The 7,500-nt window shown below is 39.9% G+C and overlaps 1 protein-coding gene across 1 annotated transcript in view; it reads left to right on the top strand.

Annotated features, from left to right (window-relative positions):
- The first annotated feature begins 6,358 nt into the window (after nucleotides 1–6,358).
- Nucleotides 6,359–7,500, top strand: part of LOC137993636 (cannabinoid receptor 1-like) — a 20,666-nt gene continuing 19,524 nt past the window's right edge. The window contains exon 1 of the mRNA XM_068839597.1: nucleotides 6,359–6,372. The gene's annotated coding sequence lies outside the window, so the exon portion shown is untranslated. The remainder of the gene's footprint in view (nucleotides 6,373–7,500) is intronic.

The following is a 7,500-nucleotide window of genomic DNA, read 5'->3' as shown; positions in this document are numbered from 1 at the left end:
TGAGCCAAAGTTTCCACAAAAAAGAAGAGAAAAGAAGAGAAATTTTGCTTTTCGGCGGAAAAATTTTTAGTTTAGCAACGCTTAACGCAATCATTTACCATACAAGGTCAAACTAATGTATATGAGCTGATAACCGAGATTGAGTGAACCAATCAGAACACGCGAAATGCCTTATCCGAGAATGAGAATTTAATAAACGCAATTATACCAAAACGTGTTTTCGTCTCGTAATCAAATAATAAAAATTGGCAGCATGCTTGCTTTGGACAACAAATATTAACTGGGTGGGGGAGGGGTTGTGCGACTTGTGGATCGGTGAATCATGAGGAACGAGTGGATAGATCCCCGTCCCTAAGCCCTAACCCTAATCCTTAATTCAAACGGGTAAAACATAATTATTATTCCAGTTCCGTCTGATCCCTTTCTCAAAGGATGAAGTTGTTGTAGAGTGGTCAAAAACTCAACGATAATTTTCTTATAGCTAAATGTGACGTGAATATAAAATGAACCCAAAGCGAGTCGGATAGCAGAAAACTTACCAAGTAAAATGGCTTTCATCTGTGATACTTGGGAGAAATAGTGTAACCAGATAACAAAACCGACACGACTGGGGCGGATTTAGGGGCGGGGGCTTTTCCCCTGTATTTAAGGAGCTTTTGTACCCAACCAACTTTCAAGTGCTACAGTTTGCATCAGGCGGTTTTACTTTAGATAATGATTAGTTCAGTTTGAGAGATTTTCTTATTTGAAATGCATTTTGCCCTGGTAGATGTACAACACGAACGTGAATTGTTCGGATAGAGGGCTTTATTGCTTATTAATCATTCAACCGGACAGACAGACATGTTTTTATGCTTATTTGGAGTCTTATACAATAAATAGTATATCGACCACAATTTCCAAATAACTAACAATTACAAACAACAAAAATATACATGGCTAAAAGGTAATTAATTAATTAAGTCCTGAAGTATTTACTTTTATCCGTCTTCCCCTTTCCTTTTTTCAAAGCATTCGAATATATGTTTTGCTATTATTTTTTGTATTTTAACATTTCCGCTAGGGAGGTTTATCAGAAACATGAATATTTTATTAGGTGACATTCTTCTTATTTTTATTCTATATTCTTTTTCCAAATAGTCTAGTAACGAAAGTCCTTTTTCCTGATAATCACTGAGGGCATATATTTAGAAAATGGTATTCGTCCTCCATTTCTATTTTACAAATTGGGCAAATTCTATCCGCAGGTTTCTTGAGCGGTTTCGAATAACATCCTGTCTCTATGGCTAATTTGTGGTTGCTAAGTCGCAGTTTTGTTAGGGCTATTCTGTGTCGTGTATTGGTGACCTGATGTAGGTAGTCTTCACATTTGTAATTGTCTATCGTTTTGAATTACCGGTAGGTTCTCATTTTGTTGCTTTGGTTAGCATCTTTTTTGGTGTCGTTATTTATTTCACTTAGCCATCTTTGTAGTTCGATATCCTTGAGTCGTTGCCTGATAATGTTTACAATTCCTATGTCTACATAGTGTGCTTTCATCCAGAGGTCTCCTAATCCTATCTGTTCCAATGAGCATTTGATCTTTTTGCTCCAGAAAGCCTTATTTTCCTTCCATTTAATGTCATTGTATGCTAGAGGGCATGTGTGCGTGTGTGCGTGGGGAGAGGGGGGAGGGGGGAGGTAGAGGGGTGCACTCTCGCTCCATTTTCTTCAGTCACCTCTTTCTGGAATTTCTGAATCCGCCCCGGCAGGTCATGAGAATTCATGGTGGCAATTCTCTTGTAAATGACTTGGTGAGTCCTTTTATCGGTAAGAAATCTTGAAGCGCTACTGGGTTAGTTCGTTAGCATTAGGGTTTAAGGTTTAGGGACTAATGATGTGGATCGATCCACTCGATATCTCCAGATCCAACCGTCGCATAACCCACAGATCGGCATATACTACTCAACAATGAGTCCAAGGCAGACGTTAGTCAGGGTGTTTTTGGACCTTGTTTGATCTTCAGACCAGAACTGTCCACTTATGTCCGATGTCCAGAAATGCACATAATTAGATGCACACGGATTTCAATAAGCGTCACGAAGTGTCCCCTTGCTCTTGTCCCCAACCTTAACATCACTCGTGTCACGGGATACAGACACTTTAAGTACAGATTAACTGCTGCATTTACCCAAAGCTAAAACCAACACTAACCTTTACCCTTACCTTACCTTGTTGTTGAAAATAGGTAGCGATCGTGTCCGATGTCAAAATTGAGCGTGCATCTAATTATGTGCATTCCACTGAACTAAGAAATGTGTTGTGGTCCTCATCTGGTTAAAGCAAGATGAAGTTGCACTATGATTTGAAGCAATGAGACTTGCCCAAGTGAATGATGATAAAAATTCAACCGCATGAGAAGTTATGGACTCTCGACTTTGAATGAAATGATCCAGAAGGAGTAAGTTGAAAGCACGACCCTCCGTGATCTAGTCAGATGTTCTAACCACTAAGCTATTGTCGGACGCTAGAGTTAGCAAAGGCGAAATGTGGGTCTTTCACTCAGACTACAGCACTAAGCCAGATTAGTCAAAACGACCCATTGCTGCATCTCGCAATCACATTGAATGGAACCAACTAACCACCCAAGTGGGTAATGTTAGAAATTCAACATCAGGATAAGTATTTGCATCAAATTCACTCCTAAAAGCCCAGTGGGAACAGTTGGAAAAGTCGATTGGATTTTCTGAACATTTTCGACCTTTTTCGGGGATTCAGATGACATGTGAACTCACGACCCTCTGTAATCTACTCAATATCTTGTCATGGCACTTTTTTTCCGAACAAGTTTCGTTCAATCCGCTTTTGAACACTTTATGGTACGTTTACGTATCGAAGAAGGATAACTAGATTAAACAATGACTTACTGGATGAAATGACCAATGCATAATGAAAAAGATTTTTTTCACGTTTTTTTTTTTTTTTTAGTGCGGGCTATAGCCGAAAGAAAGAGGTAATCCTCGCACTTATCTAGACAATTGTAAGCAATTAATGTCTCTCAGGGCCGATTTACACGGTACGACTTTGTCGCATGCGATAACGGCTTACGACAGGCCCACGACATGATTTACGATTGTTGTGTACGTCAGAAAAAATGTCGTAGCATTTTAAAACATGTTTTAAAACGCTGCGACAATCGTAAGTCATGTCGTAGGCCTGTCGTGAGCTTGTCGCGAGCGACAAAATCGTATCGTGTAAATCGGCCCTTATAGACACCTAATCATTTCAGGCGAATTCAAAGCGGGATTCGAACCCATGACCTGTTTTCTTGGGAATCATTTTGGACGAGAAACTGTCATGAAACTCCATGTTGCCTATCTATCCTCGTTGAGCTCCATTGGCAGCATCACAAAGCAAGCTTTATCCTCCACAAAACGTCTCTTCGTACATATCGAAGAGTCTCCCTTTTTACCCTCTTGTAGTCTCTGTGCCGGTCCTTTAATCAAATCATGTATTTTATGGTCTACTAATAATGAAGCCCAAGATGCGTAAGCCATGTTAATTTTTTTGGCGGTCGTAAGCATTTCTTCCCCCTTCTTTCACGGTAACCGTTGTCGGTGTTTCACGTCTTGGCAAAAAAGACTCGAAAAGGACATTTAATTGATCACTCATTTGTTATCCTATTGTTATATTGTTTCCTGTCAAACGTTTTTTTAGGCCGGAAAATTGGAGCTAGTAAGCAAATGACACCCTCCGTTAAATGTCCACTTCTTTGATCAGTGTCACAAGAGGTAAGGAATTTGCTAGATGTGTCCTTCCGGAATATTATAGACTTAAACCCTTATTCGCTTATTCCAAATGCGTTCAATGCAGAAGGCCAGCTCTGAGAAACAAGAGAAAACCGAAAGGAAAACAATTTAATTTACTGGAAAACAACTGGGGGAAGGTTCAGCTTTACGATATTCTGCATGCTATAAAACTTACAAAGTTACAGCGGCAAGGCGGCAAGAGTGTATAGGAGAAATGTTCAAGGAACATTCCACGCCTTCTACGCGGTCAATAGAGAGATTTAGCAAAGCGTTTACCTGAAACGCGAACGGTTATAAAGTGACCACGCTACCATGATTTTCCCGCCATTTCTACGTTTTCAAGTAAAGCTATGATCCTCGCAGTTATGGACGCAACTTAAGCAATTGCGTAGAGAAGATCTAACCATCTGAGCTATGAAGCTACTGACGTTGGGAGCTGGTCATTTGTGGATTCTAATTTTCCCGTGAGCAATGAATCAATGAACGAAATGATATATAAGAAGTCAGTGACTTCATAGCTCAGTTGGTTAGAGCGTCGCACCGGTATCGCGAGGTCACGGGTTCAAACCCCGTTGAAGTCCTGAATTTTTCAGGCTTCACTACGCAATTGCTTAAATTGCGCCCATAACTGTGCGGATACTTGATTTCATATCCGCAGTTCAGAATATAATTCATCTCATATATAATTTCGTTCATTTCTACGTTTGCCGGCTGCCGCTTGCAGTTTCTATATGAAAGTAGGCATTTTCCACGTTTGCCGTATACGTAAAATTTTCTTCTCGTTTCTTCTATATAAGAAGTTGTTTTCGGAAAAAGAATACCCCAAAACCAATTTCCGGTATGCCAAAGGAGAAAAAATTAGGTTTCATGGTTATGGATCGTTCATAACTGATTCCTTGCCACGCAATTTTCTTTATGAACTCACGTTGACTCTCTGTTGACCGATAAAACAGGTTCATCGAAACTCTCAAAATTTGACGGGTAAGGAGTTTCATTTTATATAGCTTCAAGACACCGAGTTATTGCTTTTGCTTTTTGGTAACTATAAATACATACTCGAGTTTCCGTGGGTCAGGCGAAGCTAAAGTCAAAACCTTCTCTCTGTTTCGCGTGAAACGTGAAACGGCAAGCCAACGTTTGCTGTTTCAAGTAAACGTGATGATAAATCTCTCTAATGTTTAACAAAAAAAAAAACAGACATTTAGAACGACACTCGGAGGTTTAAAAAACCGTGGACAAATTAAAAGTCTTTTTACTTCCCTTTAAAAGGATAGAAAAGGACATCGTCGTGCAGCATGATTGAGGAAGGAAGCATTGGCAATTGGACAACACCAACAATATGAAGGGATAAAACTGATGAAGGAGGGAGCTGGCTTCCTGAAGTAAGAGCTAAGTTAATATGAGCAAGCAGCCACCCCAAACAGCCAAACCGGCAACAAATAGCAAAAATGATGCAGCCACTTAAAACGCCACTTAAAATGGTCTAACAGGCTGACTTGCTGCTGCCGCTTTAGCACACGTTTAAGGTAAAACATCCAGTACAGTATGCCCTCGCAAGCGAGGAATATGCACGTGTCTCGAATTTGTTGAAAAATACGTTTGTTTCCTGCGCCGGCAAATGACAATATCTTCACAGGGTTCCTTTGCGGCCGCTGGGTAAGCTTTCGCACTGACTTGCCTATTTCTCCGGAACTGCAAGAGTTTTATTATCATTATCTTGTTAGCTGGAACTGAGCCCAAATATGAATACGGTATTTTCTTTCAATCCCTTAAATACCTTTGCTTTCCTGTCTTTCATCTTAAGCAGTAGGCTGGATTGACCAGCCGTTTTGTGCGACGCGTTCCTCTGCGCATACCACGGCTGGATCACTTGTCCAGCCAATTGAATTTTTCACCACTCAGAAAGTCGTCTACCTGCCAAGTACAAAATACAATTGGCTGAATACAAAATACAATTGCGACTGGTGCTACGTCACGGACAAATGCCTTTCGTTGGGAAGGGGATGTTAACTGCACTGGATGGAAATCGAGTCTACTTAAGCAGTGGATGTTGATTTTTTAGAAAAACATTCACTGTGAGTCTCGAGTTTGGTTGCTTGAATTATCAGCAGGTATTTTGAAAACGTAATATCCTGTATTTAAAAGGTACACAAGTTTGCTAAGTTGTACATGCCCTAAGGATTCATGTAAAAGAAAATTTCAAACGTAGTCCGTTTTATTGCATCTTTTGCGGACAAGACAGGATACAAAGTCGACAATTTAAACGAGCATTTTGCCTTGAACTTCCTTTGGTTCCATTTCTAGTCTTGGGAGTTTATTTGTTTTGACTTACGTTAAGAAAAAAAATAACGTTGGCAGAAATTCGCCTGCAGGGTGTTTTTAAGAAAAGTGATTTTACAAGGAAGACGGTGACAAGAATGATTTCTGGCAAATCCGATTGTTCAGGCGGTATTTTATTTACCTCCGAATGCAATTTAACAATTCTTTTCCTTCCGATGGAAATATTCAAGTGATTTCTTATCTCTTAGGCTGTTTCATTTTAAAAAGGGAGCTGTTTACGCAAGGAAAGCCCTTACTCTATCTGGTAAGATTTTTGGTAGTAATTCTGCTACTTTTAAAGGTAGACGGTGAGTTACGGGGCTCAATGTTTTCGTCGAGCATGATTCGCTTTTGCCAGAAAAGCAACGCAAACATATTTCTTTCAAGACTAGAGAAAGACGGCGAGTGGGGCTATAGACAACAACAACGCCATAAAACAACAACTGTAATCTCGGTCAAATATGAAAAATAATCGTGCTGCTTGTGCAGCACACATTTCTTAGCCGTGAGTATGCGAAACAATATATTAGGGCAACGACAACGCCAGAAAGAAATGTAATATCATTGTGTGTTTTGGAAAACAACCAAATTTAGGCTTTCGACGACACGTCAGCATACAACACTGATCCTTCCGTTTTCTATGTTTACTTTAAAAACGTTTGTAATCTTGTTAATACTGGATAATTCGCTCTTACTGGACTACGTGAAAAGGACGAAATAACTGCGAAGAATTCATGATCATGATAGCGCAAAGTCACATTTTGAAGTGTCCTTTGCGGTGCCGAGAGCGTCGTCGTCTCTTTGAGACCGAATTCAATTTGATAATGGTGTACGTATGCATGTGGACGAACTAAAGAAGCTAATGAGAGATCTTTTGTTTCAGTCCACCAAGTGTAGGCGATGACGTAACGTGTGAACCACTTGATTTACTTAAGATGGTCTTTTAAAATGCTTTTTAGATAACTAAAAGTAAAATGATTGTGAAGAAAAGGGCCCCAGAATTGCAACATTTCGCATTCGTTAAATTTCAATCAGCTGGTCCTCGTTGGCGTCGAAGTAAAGAGAGATTAAGCAATTAACGACGACTCAATGATAACGAGAATGCGGGAAAAAGATGAAATTATACCAAAAACAGTAGCTGGTCCGCTTTGTAAAGATGGAGGACATGAGGGCATGAGTCGTTACTGATGGTCAACTCAATAATGCCGAACAATCCAAGAAAACGTAAACGTAAACTGAAGTCTCGTTTGGCTATGAGAGGATATCCAAACAAATTCACAGGAAAAAGAATGCCATCCGATGACCACTTATGAGACAGAAATTCGTTTTTAAAATCAGAAGAGGACAACTACCCTTCGTTGGGCAATAGAATCCATCACTATGAAACTTAAAG

This window comes from Montipora foliosa, chromosome 2 (assembly GCF_036669935.1).
Source record: "Montipora foliosa isolate CH-2021 chromosome 2, ASM3666993v2, whole genome shotgun sequence".
Lineage (NCBI taxonomy): Eukaryota > Metazoa > Cnidaria > Anthozoa > Scleractinia > Acroporidae > Montipora > Montipora foliosa.
The sequence above is the reverse complement of the archived record's forward strand: the minus strand, read 5'-3'. Positions and strand labels throughout refer to the sequence as shown.